Source organism: Harmonia axyridis, chromosome 1 (assembly GCF_914767665.1).
Source record: "Harmonia axyridis chromosome 1, icHarAxyr1.1, whole genome shotgun sequence".
Lineage (NCBI taxonomy): Eukaryota > Metazoa > Arthropoda > Insecta > Coleoptera > Coccinellidae > Harmonia > Harmonia axyridis.
In genome coordinates, this window is record NC_059501.1 from 59,450,428 (window position 1) to 59,469,038 (window position 18,611).

The 18,611-nt window shown below is 32.3% G+C and overlaps 2 non-coding genes across 2 annotated transcripts; both read right to left on the reverse strand.

The window, feature by feature from the left end:
* Positions 1 to 8,817: 8,817 nt before the first annotated feature.
* Positions 8,818 to 8,890, reverse strand: Trnaa-agc. Its single transcript has one exon. It is a non-coding gene; the product is annotated as a tRNA-Ala (tRNA).
* Positions 8,891 to 12,426: 3,536 nt separating this feature from the next.
* On the reverse strand, positions 12,427 to 12,499 carry Trnaa-agc. The gene has a single exon. It is a non-coding gene; the product is annotated as a tRNA-Ala (tRNA).
* Positions 12,500 to 18,611: the final 6,112 nt, after the last annotated feature.

An 18,611-nucleotide genomic window follows, 5' to 3' on the forward strand; every position in this document is an offset into this window, starting at 1 on the left:
TGTCAGATTCTTCGGGCACATTTCCTTCTGTTTGGAAGCGGTCGAAAATCATACCAGTTTTTAAGAAAGGTTATAAATCCATTATTGCTAATTATCCTCCGATTTCCATCCTGTCAAATTTTTCAAAGATTTATGAGATCATTTTTTATAATTCAATATTTCCTGCATTCAAGGACAGAATAAAACCGAATCAGCATGGTTTCATTCCCTAAAAAAGCAACTAATTCTAATCTACATATATAATAATTCTACATATATATAATAATTCTACATATCTACATATATTATAATTCTAATCTACATATATACAACGAAGAAGCAATTCTTAAGTTTGAACAGTCACTTTATGGTGAGACCTGGTCATCTGTATATGGTAGCTCGGACTTGTCGGGGTCATTTGACGATTTTTTCAACATTTTGCAGTATTACTTCAATATTCATTTTCCTCTGCACAAGTTGACGAAAGAAATGGGTTCAAAAAGTTGGGTTTCAAACAATGTAAGGAACTCTAGCAGAAATTTGAAGGATTTACATTATTTCTCACAAAGGCATCCTGAGTTGAGAACACTTTATTTGAAGGCTAAGAAAGAACATAGTAAATTAGTAAGGGATACAAAGAAGAATTTTTTCCAGAACAAAATAAACACGTCACAAAGTACGACAAAATCTTGTTGGCGAGTGGTTAATCAAATAACTAATAAAAAAAGTCAACATAAAAATATTGTTCTTCGTGATCATGAAAATAAATCTGTTGATGACCCGGCAAAGATTGCTGCCACTTTCAATGGTTTTTTCAGGAATGCGCCAAATGAAATCATTCAAAAAATAAATAGCTCCAATGGCATACCTGATTTTAACACCAATATAGAGCATAAACTCAAACTTTGTTCATATACTGAACAAGAATTGGGAGATTTGCTTATGAAGAAACTAAAAAATTCTAACTCCAGTGGGTTTGATGAGTTACCGAATTTCTTAATGAAAGAAGTTTTACCATGTGTTATCAAGCCACTAACCCATTTTGTCAATCTGTCATTCTGTTGCGGTGAGTTCCCCAAAAAACTGAAAGTGGGGAAAGTAATCCCCATCTTTAAAAAGGGTAATGAGAATATGGTTGAAAACTACAGACCGATAACAGTGCCATCGGTGTTATCCAAAATATTTGAGTATGCGTTCTTAGATAGGCTACTTGTACATCTAGAACAACAGAAGATCTTCTCGGAGAACCAATTTGGTTTTCGAAAAGGGAAAAATACTATGTCAGCGATGCATTTCTTTTATGAGAACCTGGTAAATTTCATGGAAGCAGGGGAGTGCCCTGTTGTGATCTTTTGTGATCTTAGTAGGGCGTTTGACTGTGTTGATCATGGAAAATTTTTAAAGCTGATTGAAAGGTATGGTTTTGATGACAGATGTTTAAGGTGGATGGACTCATATTTGGGTGAAAGACAACAGTATGTTTCCATAAGCAATATTGATTCAGATAATAATATAAGAAGTGTCGATTCGAATTTGTTGGATACCCTAACTGGAGTGCCACAAGGTTCTATCCTTGGTCCAATATTTTTCATTTTGTTTATCAATCAATTCAATGATATTGATCTTGATGCTTCATTTGCAGCTTTCGCAGATGACATATCATCCCTGATATCTGGTGGTTCTGATGTTACTCTCGAACGGAAATGTAATAATCTGATTGAAAGAATAGACGGTTGGTTTTCTGACTACGCACTTCACTTAAACCCTAACAAAACGACATTTATGAGATTTCACCATTCTCAGAAGAGTATTAATAAGCTGAATATCAGATTGTGTGACCAGTCATTATCTTTTAGTGACAGCACAAAGTTTTTAGGCCTATATGTTGATGCTAACCTTAACTGGAAGTCACACTGTGAATATTTGGTACCAAAAGTTAACTCTCAAAGCTATGTTCTGAGACAGCTGAAAACTGTTCTAACGGAGAAACAACTGATTCAGGTATATCATGCTAATGTTGATTCAAGACTGAGATATGGTGTCTGTTTCTGGGGTTGGTCGACACTCTGTGAGGACGTATTTGTGGCCCAGAAGAGGTGTATACGTTCTATTGCAGGTACACCGAAAACTACTAGTTGCAAAGACTATTTTAGAAAGTTTAAAATTTTGACTGTTCCGTCGTTGTTTTTGTATGAAATGTGTTTGTATGTTTTTACAAATCCCGATAAATTTAGGAGGAACTGTGATGTTCACAATTTCAATACCAGATATAGCTCGAACTTGAGAACCAACGTTTGTATGTCTAAAGTTGCATTTCGATCTCCCCATAATTTAGGCCCTCTAATATTTAATAATTTGCCAGATAATATTAAAACTTGTCAATCACTAAATGAGTTCAAAATCAAGTTAAAATCTTTTTTTATTGAGAATTGTTTTTATCGTGTGGACGAATATTTAAAAATTTTAATATGATATGTTATCTTGTTTTTATTTTTTTTGTATAATTTAGTATTGATGATATAAGTTTGGATTTGACTATTCCTATACAATTGTAAAATTGTCTTTGGAAATAAATGAATTGAATTGAATTGAATTGAATCTTATTTGTTTCTATGAACATGTACTACAAACTTTAGATGAGTCCGGTCAGGTGGACGTTATTTATACCGACTTTCAGAAAGCCTTTGACAAGATCGATCATAACATCTTGGTGATCAAATTAAGATCTAAGTTTGGTTTTGCACCGAATTTGATTAACCTGATCAAATCATATTTGGCAGATAGGATATGTATTTTTGAGGTTGAGAATTGCTGCTCTATCGAGTTCCGTGCATTATCTGGAATCTAACAAGGATCCAACCTCGGGCCTTTGCCTTTTTTTTAATTCATAAATGATATCGTCGATATTATAGATGTATCAGTACTGTTGTTTACAGATGATTCGAAGATATATCTCAGGATACTCAACCTCATTGATTGTTTCAGACTACAGTCTGCTCTTGATCGGCTTTCAATGTGGTGCGCTAGTAATAGATCAAGCTTTAATATTTAATATTATCATAATTTATCATATTAATTATTAAATATGATTATAGAATCAGTAGCTCAGTACTTACTCGTGTAACAGAAATTAGGGGTCTAGGGATTTTATGTGACTCTACTTGTTTCTTCCATATACCAAACAGTTAATACTTGCTGCCAATAAAACTTATGGATATATAGTTAGAAACCCAAAATACTCTTGTTGTTCAAAAACTTTGATAGCTCTATTAATCGTTTAATTAGAAGTAGGTTGGAATATTGTAACATAGTTTGGGGTAGGAATATATATAGGAAAAAGTATTGAATCGGTTCACAGAAAAATTTATAAATATTCAATTTGGAAGGAGGATGGTGTGTACCCATCTATATAACAAAATAAAATCATTTTTTAGTGAAATGGAATGAAAGTGAAAAAATAAGATAACTCCAAAACAAAAATGACAATATGAAAAAAATAAAATATCATAAAAAAATGAAAATTTATCTCCCTGTCCCGATGTAGAGGAAGATGTAGCTGGATGCAGAAACGCAAATACTTCTGGTTAGCGCAGAGCTCTTTCCGTTCTCTTTTTTTTTTCATCCCTTTTTAGTTCCAGATTTACCTTTCATTCATATTCATAATCGAAGGGGGTCGAAAGAAATGTTACATCATGACGGTTTCATAACCTGAACGAAAGAGGTCGCATATTATGTATGGACGATCTCATTATTATTATTTCTTTTGGCAGTTAAGCTTTTGTGGCATACGCATTAGTAGCACAATCATAAATAAATGTGATTTATAGGGACTAATTCACACAATCCGGTGAAACAAATTGAAAAATAATCTCTTTTTGTGAAAAGCATAGGTATTTGGGGTCTTCTTGCTCCCGGACCCCAAATGCGCGCTTATTGCGCCTCTATGGTGATCCGACACTGATTATTATATATACATATTAGGTGTACAACTTTGCTTCCGCCCTTTTTCAATAAATTACTGTAGCGGAAAGTATTAGTCGAAATGAATAGATCGTAGATATCATACAATAAGCTTTGGTATTTGTAAACATAACGCCATCGAAATATTAGCCGATTTGTGTCTGCATCATGTTGTTATTATCTATTAAACATGTCAGCTTACGAGCCAAATCATCGTCATTTGCTGGAGGTTTTAATTTTCTGCTTGAATATGAAGAAAACTGCGACTGAGGCTTATCGAATGCTCTCAAATACCTATGGTGAGGCCCCTATAAGTAAAAGAACGTGCCGAGAGTAGTTTCAACGGTTCAAGAATGGTTATTTTGACGTCGAAGACCAGCATGGTGGTGGAAGAGAAAATATTTTCGAAGATGTAGAATTGGAAGCATTACTTGATCAAGACTCGTGCCAAACGCAACAAGAATTGGCAGGATCATTGGAAGTGACGCAACAAGCCATTTTAAAATGCCTGAAAGTCATGGGAAGTATTCAGCAACAAAAAAATTGGGTGCCGTACGAGTTGAAGCCAAGAGACGTTGAACGGCGTTTGTTTGCTTGTGAATAGCTTGTTACAAAGCGAAGACCGAAGGGATTTCTGCATCGCATTGTGACTTGAGACGGAAAATGGATTCATTACGATGATTCCAAGATAGAAAATCATGAGGATATCCCGGCCATGCTTCCACGTTGACGGCCAAACCGAATATTCATGTTTCCAAGGTAATGCTCAGTATTTGGTGGGACCAGCTCAGCGTAGATTATTATAAGTTATTAAAACCGACTGAAACAAATCTCAGGCGATCATTATCGAACGCGATTAATGCGTTTGAGCCGAGCATTGAATGACAAACAACAAGACACATGATCAACTGATTTTACAGCATGACAATGCTCGACCCCATGTTGCGAAAGTGGTCAAGACGTACATGGAAACGTTGAAATGGCAAGTCCCACCCCACCCGCCGTGTTCTCCGGACGTTGCTCCCTCGGACTATCTCTTGTTTCGATCAATGGCACACGGCCTGGCTGTCCAGCACTTCCGGTCTTATGAAGAAGTAAAAAAATTGGATCGATTCGTGGATCGCTTCGTAAGATGACCAGTTTTTTCAATGCGGGATTCGTACTCTGCACGAAAGATGGGAGAAACGATGAATCATAAATGTATAACCAGTTTTCTACAATAAATCCTCGAATTCCGGAAAAAAACACGTCGGAAGCGAAGTTGTACGCCTATGTACGTACATCATGCAAAATCCCAACCCAATTGGTAATCACGGAAATATTGGGTATTTCTTTGCGCGGTATTCGTCTCAAATATTAACGCAATCACATCCAACATTGAAAATCCAATTCCTTCAGGTCTTACACTTAATTCAAAATTTAATAATTCTGCTGAACTAATGGATAAGCTTAATAATTTCAATTTAACAGGAAAATCTCGGTTGGCTTCATGGAACGAGATCATTATATTCGAACACACACCGGTTAGCATAGCGTTTGAAAATTTAAAAGATTGGCTTCCGAGTTTAAAATTATCTAAAGATAAAATTGAAAGACTTCAGAACTTCAGAAGTTGACTGAATTATTTATGGAGCAAAATATATTTTCAACGGTGAATTTTATAAATAGGCTCTCTTTACAGCAACCCTCTTTTGCCTTCCTTGGCGAATTTTTTTCCTAGAAACTCTACGCTATATTCGATTAAAATTTCAATATTTATTGAAATTTTCAACAAACAAGAAACAAAGCAGGTACATATAGATACTGTTATGGCTTCGTCAATCAAAAATTTTAGTGGTCATTAAAATTCAAGTAAAATTGGAAATAATTCGAAATTCTCAGTTGGTTTCATAGATAAACATATGGTTCTATACATAATAATCTAATTTAGATATAGTAGGTGATATATTTTTTATTAATGATAGTTAAGTTAGGTAGGACAAAGAAAATTCACAATTGAGTGACAGCCATAGACAGTTCATAGACGAAGTATGGAACATCGAAGAGAGGAATGAAAACTGAAAATCCATGATAGCCAGCAAAGAAAGAGAAACGTCAAGCGAAGAAATTAGAGAAATTTGAAGGAGATTATTTTGGAGAATTTGAATATGATAATGATAGAATTGAAGAAAGTAAGAAATTTGAGAAGAAAATATATAAAGGAGTGAGATTACAATATCTAATATATAAATATAAGTCGATATAAATATAAATCGAAATTGGAATTGGAAAGAGTATGGAATTTGAAATTGGATAGTAGTATGGAATAGGATTTTCAGTTTTAAAGAAGAAAATACAGTACTGAACTATATGGAAAAGAAGATTTTTTAGATGAGTGTTTTTTTCGATTTTTGTAATAAATTTGATTTCAATAGATAGGTAATTAGTTAGGTAGTTAGGTAGATATATATTTTTCTCTGAACCAACCTGAGAGGGAATTATTTTCAATTAGAGGTATACATTTTTTGGATCTATTTTAGAAAATATACCAAATTCATATTGAGGAGATCCATATCAATTGGTGCCCAACGCGAGGCTGGATAGTCACTGAATTATTAATTCGATTAGCAATTTGATTAAAATTCACATTCCATATTAATTATTTAAATTTTTTTTAAGTAATTGAAAGGCTTATTCCTGGAATAATACCTAAAACTTCAATTCTTAAAACAAACGAATTATTACTATTTGTTGATAATTGAATAAATAAAGAAGAATTGAAGAAATGGAGATGAATGAAGCAACAACAAGTAGTAGAAATCAATTGATGTAACGATTTATGGCTCTGTTTGAAGAATTTTCTAAGAGAAGAGAAAATTACAATAAGACGTCAATATTATAGGAGAAACCAGAAGTGCAAAATTAAAGTATATCGAATAAATTATATATATTACAATATAGAAGGGAACTGGAAGCAGAAGAATATTATAAATTTGATAGAAGGCAGAACAAAGAAAATGAAATTTTGAATATCAATATAATGGAATGTTTGAAGAAAGATTGAAATCAATACAAAAAGACATCAAATGGAAAATAATATTAGAAAAGCTTAGTTAAGTAATTAGTGAGTTTAGTTAAGTCAGTCTTGTTTGTTAAAAAAATATAAATATATAATTCCAAATTTGAATAATCAAAAATTATTTAAGTGACTAGAACCCAGCCCAATAATTTAAATTTTCAAAATAACTAATAGAAATGGACTGCATGTCGCTTTATGGTTAAAAGATCTGCACCTGAGTCTGTGACCTGTATATGGCGACAAAAAACAATTGGACATAATGCCTGTGTCTAGCCGAATTTGTTGTCACAATACTTAATATAAATGTACCTGCATTAGTGTAACAATGGTCTTTCGTGGTACTTGTGCATACAACTTTCTCATTCATAAGGTTCTCAGAGAGATACAATAGAGAATATATTTCCCCTACCCTATTTAGTGTGCAGGTACATCATGATACCATAGCGCAGTAATACATCTTAGAGAATAAGAAAAGGAAGAAGAAATTCACGGTGTAAAATATGATTTTATGTTTGTAACCCAGGTATAAAACAGGGAAAAGGGGAGTTCGGTGAAGAAAGTTACGAGATGATGACCAGTTAAGTTAGTAGAGTAGAGTGTTCAAAGATGTTTCCAAGGGCTGTACCACGATAAAGCTCTAGTCTGTCATCCATCAGAGTTTTAATAATCCCCACGGAAACGTGATATCCCAAACGTATATCGAGCAATATTAGATAATTTTCTTCTTCCATGTAGATTATTATTTAAGGAAATTATGTGAAATCCCCATAAAAATCAGTGATTTGTAGAGGAAGAAATATCTCTAATTTCGATATGAACTGAACAACCACCCTCTCAACATTGAAATGAAGCCCTATTTGAGATGAGATTTTTTTCAGATTTCAAACAAATTTTCTGGGAAAATTATGCAAATGATAAATAAAATCAATGTATATTTCAATGAGTAATTTGGTTATGAATAAAAACGGGTGTTACATTCAAAAAACGAAAGCTGGTATCATTTCAAACAAAACAGAATTCTTTTTCCAAGAATTCATCTTTCCCAACAAAGCTCAACTAAAACATTTCAAGTGTTTATCTCTTGCTTTCGAATATTTTTACCAACGGTCTTCGTGAATCACTATGTATATCTTTCCATTATTCCATTATAGCATTCCACTATTTACAAGACTAAATCAATAATGTTCACGCCCTCATCAACGTGTTGAGCCTATAATGAAATTAAGAAATTGAAGGTACACTTCCGATTTCGGTTTCGACACTTTCAATCGGAGGTTGATGAATGTTAAGATACCTACCGAATTACTAACGAAGTCAATGAGATTTAGATTCCTTTATGACCCTTGAGTTATACATATAAGCATCAGTTTACTGACAGTGAATTGAAGATTGAACCCAACACTGATGATTTTCGAGTATGTAGTAGACACACAATTTGGGATTACCCCAATTTTTAGAAATTCTTGGAATTTCAAACTAGGGTTGTTTTAGATCTTTTTTTGGGAGGGTTTATTAGCGGAAAGGCTTCTTTTGCTGGAAATACTGGAAGGATAAGAATGATAATGATGACAAGAGTGCGTTTATTGGTTGGGGTGGTATTCTTCATGTTTTTCTCCCTCTCGAAAAATATTATCCTTCAATTTGATTTTTTTTAATTCGGTAAGTATAAAAATGTTTCAGATTGAATAAAATCTGTTTTGTTTTTCATAATATCACATTATTTCGAATAATCAATCCAATTATTTTTTAGTGAAATTGAAGAGACAAAATAATGTTGGGTTCATATTATTTTTGTGCTCACTGTGCAACTAAAAGATATTTGGAGGCGCCGGGCATCGATCCCGGTACCTCTCGCATGCTAAGCGAGCGCTCTACCATCTGAGCTACGCCCCCAGATAGCAATAATTTCGCTGACTACCCAAATATAATATTCATATGATTACTCCTATGTTACAAGTGAAATTTCTCAATTACTAGAAAGTAATTATTTAATCAACTAGTGTATAAGTGAGAACTTTTAATAGCCGAGAGGTTCAATTACATAAATTCCTGATTAATGTAAGAGTTGATTCAACAGAATCACCTCTATACTTAACCCTATACTTCAAAATTATTAAATTCTTCACTGAAATATACAAGAACACTCCAGCAAAATTAGTACATTAGTAGTTCATTTTCACTTGAACCCTTTGACATGCATTTCTCAAACTTCGTAAATAGAAATCGGCGGGTAAGAGGATATTTCTCAATATTTATTACTTCAAGAAAAAGAACATGACACCAAGCACAAATTGTTAATTTTGTAATAAAAAAATAGCTTTAAAAATTCCTTTTTTCGGTCACACCGCGACCGCTCGGCGCTCAATGTGCAATCTAATGTCCTTCCATTCGATATATCACAATTCATATATTCCTATTTGAAAAAAACATTATAGGCATGTGGAGCGTAAATTCAAAAAATCATGGTGGGACCTGCTTTTAAAACTAACAATCCATGGATTCGTGGATTTCCCTTAATAATAATTACTAAAATAAAAATGCCATAATGGTCAGATCTTAGTTACTCTCTAATCACAAATTGTAAATTATTTCCTAATTTTTTAATAAAAAACAAAACAACCAATTCTACTTTCAGCCACATCGCTGAATAGGTAATCCAAATACCTTTCATTTGGTGTATCACAATTCATATATTCCCATTTGAAAAAATTAAGAAGAAGGGTGCGGGTCTAGGTACCCACACCCTTCTGCTTCTAGGTGAAATGATTTGCAAAAAAAATTGCTTTTGAGATTAAAAATCGGCTGGTGCGAGGATTTTCCTTGCTAATACTTCGTACAAGAATTATTGACGAGTTACCTTACTTTTTTGGCACGTTCTATATGTACATTATAATCTATCGAAATTTCAGTCCAATATAGTATTACATTCAGCCCTATTCTGTAACTTCAAATCGAATAGAGATGTTATGGATCGAATAGAAACGCACCAGAATCGTTTCGAATTAATATTCTTTAACTCAAGTGAAATTACTATGGATATCAATTACGAATTAGATTTGGCGTTAGAAGGAGAATTGGATACAGAATAACAAATTTGGACGCGTTAGCACCGAAACATTTCGATTTCTCAGATTACGATCCGATTCATTCATTTCTTATCGAGTTACAGAATAGGGCCCATAACATCTTGTTACATACTTGTGGTGAGATATATTTGAAATTCATTAGATCATTCCTTGAATAAATTTAAGGTCTGCTGCACCTCTAAATTTTTTATGAGTTCGCCTCCTTTTCAATTATAAATTCAAATTCAAAATTATGTCACGAAATTGTACAGATGGACGATGGTCATAATCGACCTTCAAAGAGGACTAAAGGGCAATTTTTTTGCAGTTAATTAATTTTATGTGTTTCTTCATCAATTCTAATAGAAATATTTCAGAAATAGCAGATGATTTATCGACTTCAAAATTCCATAAATTTTGTTTTATTTGGTACGCTTTTCGAGTAACATCTCTTTAAAATGTGGATAATTATACCTTTGATATAACTCAGAGAGGAATTAAATTTTAACATAAAATTTACTAGAACAGACCGGAATTTTTACATATCATTACTAAATATCTTGTATACTGATTATATGTTGTTAATTTGCCAATGGACATTGCAGAAAATTGATAGTATTCACCCCACTACTTTATGTTCAAAAAGATCAAGGACTTATGCATCATCATAGTAACTATGAGACTATCAAAGTCTCAATTCGTGAAATCGAAATGTACCCGTGCATTTCGGTTGGAGCATTTTTATGCAACGTTTCCACGATCATAATCATAATAAAATGACTTTTGAAGGTCGCATCATATGCAAGCGGAATGCAATGCTATATGATAGTGACTTCGGGTATAACTATGATGCATTAAATTAATAGGTCTTGAAAGAATATGAGAATAGCATTCCTTGTAGGCTTATGACATTTCTTTCAAACTTTTTATTAATTCCTTTTTTTCTTGTACAATTAAAAATCATTCAATAATTTTGTATTGAAGATATCATAAAACATAAAACTCAATGAAATACAGTCGAGTCTGCTTATAACGAGATCGACAGGGAAAAATAAATTGATCGTTTTGAAAGAATTTTGCAAAACTCGATAAGATCTATGAAAAGACCTACAGTGAGATTTTTGTTTTAGGAATATTAAGTAGATATAGCTATAATAAACAAACTGAAAAGAGGCAGAATGAATAATAGATCTACCTTTCGGCTGATGTTGTATCATAAGTAATCGTAATATCATATCTAGGTGTAACATCTTTGAGAAATCAGGTTAAAAGATGTCCCTCATTTCCAAGGTTTATCAATACATTTTTCAGTTGAGCAGCAAATTATTCTTCTATTCCATATTTTGTAGAGAAATACAATATAATTGCAACAATTTGAAGGACCTATTGGACATTCCTGAAGAACTAAGGCGTTTTTTAGTATCTGAAGATTGTATTGATGTATTTTGCATACCCTTCCGTTGCATATTTCTCAAAGGTATATCGACAAAAATGATCTTTGTGGGTTCTGGTGAACGATCAAAGGGATACGGAATCCAGGTAACAAAGTAATTAGTACCAGTCGAAATGTAGTTATCATAGAAAAGGGATGATATAGAAATATCACTAGATAATCCTGATTCAGTGGCTGAAAGAAAAATGGAGAGTTATGTCTTCGTGAATCACTATGTATATCTTTCCATTATTCCATTATAGCATTCCACTATTTACAAGACTAAATCAATAATGTTCACGCCCTCATCAACGTGTTGAGCCTATAATGAAATTAAGAAATTGAAGGTACACTTCCGATTTCGGTTTCGACACTTTCAATCGGAGGTTGATGAATGTTAAGATACCTACCGAATTACTAACGAAGTCAATGAGATTTAGATTCCTTTATGACCCTTGAGTTATACATATAAGCATCAGTTTACTGACAGTGAATTGAAGATTGAACCCAACACTGATGATTTTCGAGTATGTAGTAGACACACAATTTGGGATTACCCCAATTTTTAGAAATTCTTGGAATTTCAAACTAGGGTTGTTTTAGATCTTTTTTTGGGAGGGTTTATTAGCGGAAAGGCTTCTTTTGCTGGAAATACTGGAAGGATAAGAATGATAATGATGACAAGAGTGCGTTTATTGGTTGGGGTGGTATTCTTCATGTTTTTCTCCCTCTCGAAAAATATTATCCTTCAATTTGATTTTTTTTAATTCGGTAAGTATAAAAATGTTTCAGATTGAATAAAATCTGTTTTGTTTTTCATAATATCACATTATTTCGAATAATCAATCCAATTATTTTTTAGTGAAATTGAAGAGACAAAATAATGTTGGGTTCATATTATTTTTGTGCTCACTGTGCAACTAAAAGATATTTGGAGGCGCCGGGCATCGATCCCGGTACCTCTCGCATGCTAAGCGAGCGCTCTACCATCTGAGCTACGCCCCCAGATAGCAATAATTTCGCTGACTACCCAAATATAATATTCATATGATTACTCCTATGTTACAAGTGAAATTTCTCAATTACTAGAAAGTAATTATTTAATCAACTAGTGTATAAGTGAGAACTTTTAATAGCCGAGAGGTTCAATTACATAAATTCCTGATTAATGTAAGAGTTGATTCAACAGAATCACCTCTATACTTAACCCTATACTTCAAAATTATTAAATTCTTCACTGAAATATACAAGAACACTCCAGCAAAATTAGTACATTAGTAGTTCATTTTCACTTGAACCCTTTGACATGCATTTCTCAAACTTCGTAAATAGAAATCGGCGGGTAAGAGGATATTTCTCAATATTTATTACTTCAAGAAAAAGAACATGACACCAAGCACAAATTGTTAATTTTGTAATAAAAAAATAGCTTTAAAAATTCCTTTTTTCGGTCACACCGCGACCGCTCGGCGCTCAATGTGCAATCTAATGTCCTTCCATTCGATATATCACAATTCATATATTCCTATTTGAAAAAAACATTATAGGCATGTGGAGCGTAAATTCAAAAAATCATGGTGGGACCTGCTTTTAAAACTAACAATCCATGGATTCGTGGATTTCCCTTAATAATAATTACTAAAATAAAAATGCCATAATGGTCAGATCTTAGTTACTCTCTAATCACAAATTGTAAATTATTTCCTAATTTTTTAATAAAAAACAAAACAACCAATTCTACTTTCAGCCACATCGCTGAATAGGTAATCCAAATACCTTTCATTTGGTGTATCACAATTCATATATTCCCATTTGAAAAAATTAAGAAGAAGGGTGCGGGTCTAGGTACCCACACCCTTCTGCTTCTAGGTGAAATGATTTGCAAAAAAAATTGCTTTTGAGATTAAAAATCGGCTGGTGCGAGGATTTTCCTTGCTAATACTTCGTACAAGAATTATTGACGAGTTACCTTACTTTTTTGGCACGTTCTATATGTACATTATAATCTATCGAAATTTCAGTCCAATATAGTATTACATTCAGCCCTATTCTGTAACTTCAAATCGAATAGAGATGTTATGGATCGAATAGAAACGCACCAGAATCGTTTCGAATTAATATTCTTTAACTCAAGTGAAATTACTATGGATATCAATTACGAATTAGATTTGGCGTTAGAAGGAGAATTGGATACAGAATAACAAATTTGGACGCGTTAGCACCGAAACATTTCGATTTCTCAGATTACGATCCGATTCATTCATTTCTTATCGAGTTACAGAATAGGGCCCATAACATCTTGTTACATACTTGTGGTGAGATATATTTGAAATTCATTAGATCATTCCTTGAATAAATTTAAGGTCTGCTGCACCTCTAAATTTTTTATGAGTTCGCCTCCTTTTCAATTATAAATTCAAATTCAAAATTATGTCACGAAATTGTACAGATGGACGATGGTCATAATCGACCTTCAAAGAGGACTAAAGGGCAATTTTTTTGCAGTTAATTAATTTTATGTGTTTCTTCATCAATTCTAATAGAAATATTTCAGAAATAGCAGATGATTTATCGACTTCAAAATTCCATAAATTTTGTTTTATTTGGTACGCTTTTCGAGTAACATCTCTTTAAAATGTGGATAATTATACCTTTGATATAACTCAGAGAGGAATTAAATTTTAACATAAAATTTACTAGAACAGACCGGAATTTTTACATATCATTACTAAATATCTTGTATACTGATTATATGTTGTTAATTTGCCAATGGACATTGCAGAAAATTGATAGTATTCACCCCACTACTTTATGTTCAAAAAGATCAAGGACTTATGCATCATCATAGTAACTATGAGACTATCAAAGTCTCAATTCGTGAAATCGAAATGTACCCGTGCATTTCGGTTGGAGCATTTTTATGCAACGTTTCCACGATCATAATCATAATAAAATGACTTTTGAAGGTCGCATCATATGCAAGCGGAATGCAATGCTATATGATAGTGACTTCGGGTATAACTATGATGCATTAAATTAATAGGTCTTGAAAGAATATGAGAATAGCATTCCTTGTAGGCTTATGACATTTCTTTCAAACTTTTTATTAATTCCTTTTTTTCTTGTACAATTAAAAATCATTCAATAATTTTGTATTGAAGATATCATAAAACATAAAACTCAATGAAATACAGTCGAGTCTGCTTATAACGAGATCGACAGGGAAAAATAAATTGATCGTTTTGAAAGAATTTTGCAAAACTCGATAAGATCTATGAAAAGACCTACAGTGAGATTTTTGTTTTAGGAATATTAAGTAGATATAGCTATAATAAACAAACTGAAAAGAGGCAGAATGAATAATAGATCTACCTTTCGGCTGATGTTGTATCATAAGTAATCGTAATATCATATCTAGGTGTAACATCTTTGAGAAATCAGGTTAAAAGATGTCCCTCATTTCCAAGGTTTATCAATACATTTTTCAGTTGAGCAGCAAATTATTCTTCTATTCCATATTTTGTAGAGAAATACAATATAATTGCAACAATTTGAAGGACCTATTGGACATTCCTGAAGAACTAAGGCGTTTTTTAGTATCTGAAGATTGTATTGATGTATTTTGCATACCCTTCCGTTGCATATTTCTCAAAGGTATATCGACAAAAATGATCTTTGTGGGTTCTGGTGAACGATCAAAGGGATACGGAATCCAGGTAACAAAGTAATTAGTACCAGTCGAAATGTAGTTATCATAGAAAAGGGATGATATAGAAATATCACTAGATAATCCTGATTCAGTGGCTGAAAGAAAAATGGAGAGTTATGTATGGATAATGATATAGAAGAAGCTAGTGATGAAATTAATCATGATAATGACTATAAATCAGATATCCAGATACCAGTCACCAGTACTGATCAGGAATTGAGAAAATCGAAATGAGAATCAAAGACAAAGACAGTTCAAGATCACATAACGTACATGTATGTTTCAGAAAATTGAGAAGATAAGAGATACATTGAAGATCCAGTTACTGTTAACGAAGCCTTATCTAGATGGGAGAGAGAGCAATGGGAGATAGCGATGGAGGAAGAATATGACTCGTTTATCAGGAATAATGCCTGGGAAAATGCAGAACTTCCTGAAAGTGCCAGTGTAGTGAACAATAACTAGGTGTTTAAGAAAAAGCTTAAAAGTGATGGTTCGCTACGTTATATAGCAAGACTTGTAGCTCTGGGTTTTACTCAGAAGTAAATTGAACAAGGCAATTTATGTCCTATATAGTAAATAAAATTTTGACAGATATTAGTTACAAAAAAACAACAATTGAGCATTGTATTTACATAAAATCAAAAAATAACTTGCTTACTGTTGTTGCATTGTATGTAGATGACTTTTATGTTTTGACTTTCTTAATTCTGAATAAATATATCTGATAGAAAATTTAAGTGAAAATTTTATGATAAAGAATTTAGGGGAAGCTAAAAAATGTTAAGGGATGAATATTACTAGAAATTATGGAAAAGGTATTAAAGCTATCGATTATATTCTTTAAATATGTATTGCAATAATTCAACATGTCTGATTGTAAACATGTGAAAACTCCTTTGAAAACTAAATTGAATTTTGATTCAACAAAAAAAAGTTGTTATGATGAACCATATAAGAAATTGATAGGTTTATTAACGTCTTTAGCAGTATTAACGAATCCTGATATAGCATACTCTGTTAATTTCTTGAGTCAATTTAATAATTATCTCATTTGAACACTGGAAAAGTTCAAAACTCATTTCAAGATACAAGCAAAAAAGATCATTGTTCAATTTTACTTCAGTCAGAAGGTCCTAGTTCAGTATTTGAAATTGAAATGACTGCCTCGGTACTAAAATTGTATCGGCCAATATCTACTATTGACCCATGTTAGTGGGTTCGATAACTACACGGACTTGATTTTTTTCAAATGTTAACTTTGGATCTGAATCAATGAATAATTTAATTTTTACCAAAAATAAAAGCAATGAATAAATCAGTAGGATAGCATTTTTGAACTGGCCATAGAGCACTTATTCTAAATTTTATACAAGTTTGATCATTCATTCATGACATGGAAAGTTTTGATAAATAGTTACTTTTTAAAGTATTTATACCTTCATCGAATTGATGGAAACTTGATACCAATTTCGAAAGTAACTGCCATGTTAAAATTCTTCTTATATGAATCCTCTTTTAAATTTTATTTCTGTCGTAACATTTTGACTAGTATTTCAAGTGATAAATTTGAACTGATACTATATATGTATATCCTAGCCATCGATGAATAATTTGATTGTTTTACAAAAAAATGGAGAATAGATAACTGAAGAAAATCTAATCGACAAATTTCAACTGAAGGAAGGCCAGTGAATATATTCCATACATTATTGAAATCAATCAAGTACTATTCAAAGACTAATAATGGAATTTAGAACAATATGTATTTCTCAATTTTATAGTCATATATGATGCATAAGTCCAAATTTAATTAATTCACATCTAAAGTGAACTATTACTATATACTAGATATTCATTTGAAGAAAATCTAATCGACAAATTTCAACTGAAGGAAGACCAGTGAATATATTCCATACATTATTGAAATCAATCAAGTACTATTCAAGATACTAATAATAGAATTTAGAACAATATGTATTTTTCAATTTCATAGTCATATATGATGCATAAGTCCAAATTTAATTAATTCACATCTAAAGTGAATTTTTTTTAGAAATATTCAGTATGGCTGTAATAGACAAACTAAAAATAAACAGAATGAATAGACTTGCCTTTCAAATACCCATGGCTTATGTTGCCTCATAAGCAATTGTAATATCATATCTAGTTGGAACCTTTTTGAGAAATCAGGTTATAAATTTGAGAGTCTCTAATTTCCAAGGTATATCAATACATGTTTCAGTTGAGCGGCAAATAATATTATGATAACAGGGTACATATAGTTGAAATTATTCGTATGAAAGATTTCACAAAGATTTGATTTATTCTTTATAAATTCAACAGCACTGCATTCAAATTCTTCAAAAACGGATAGGTCACTTATATTTTTGCACTCTTCTGTTGTAAAAGTGTATATTTTAGATATTCAAAACATACATGAAAATTTTTGAATGTCATCTGACTAACTTGGCTCCTTTTTCCAGTAATAAAGCTAATTGTGAATTATCTATAAGGAGTTTTTCTATCTGTTTAATACTGTTTCATAGTAGCACAACTTTTACTCCAATCCAAGACTGAATTGACTGGGTGATTCATGTTTATTTAAAGTTTACAATTTACGAATATCGGTATTCCTATTGATGATAGGATGAAGCTTCTGTTCTCTTTCGTAGTTCCATCTGCTCTCGCAATAGATTCAAATTCTCACGAAAGAGAATGTAGTTTTATAGTTTGTGGAAAATAAACGAAAAATTCCTGAAATAAAATGACATTCATCGATTCATCCAATTGAATCAATAATACAAACCCTCCAAACGAACCTGAACTGAGGAAAATGCATTCGATGATACCAATGTTCATTTCCAAATTTTGACAAATATCTATCGAATTTTTGATTCGCCGAAGACTTTGCATTTCATCTGTCGGCATTTATTTAAATATTAAATAACAATTTTGGAAACTACAAACTTTCTCAAGAAATCATAAGTATATCGAAATGGAATATTTATTATTAACATGACACTGACAGTCAAATTGTCCATAGATACCACAGAAATATGGGACTTGAAATGTCAAAATAATCCGAAACACCCCGTATACTCGAAAACCGCGAGGAGAATCGAAGGTTAGGTATTTTTCCCGGGATCTCGAGACCATTTCGAGGGGGGTCTTATTCTTGTCATTTTTGCTCTAGATGGTCCCGTTTGGGCTGTGATTTTACGTTTAAAATTCGCCGAAATGTCACAAGCGTGTTTATATAGTATAGAATTATGGTTTTTGAAAAATGAGGTTCCACTCCCTATTCGAAGCAAGAATAGCATCAAGAAGGAAAAATTTTAACTCTTCGCCACTGTCTAAATAGGAAATCAAAATTACTCTGAAAGTTTGAAATTTGAGATTTCAAAC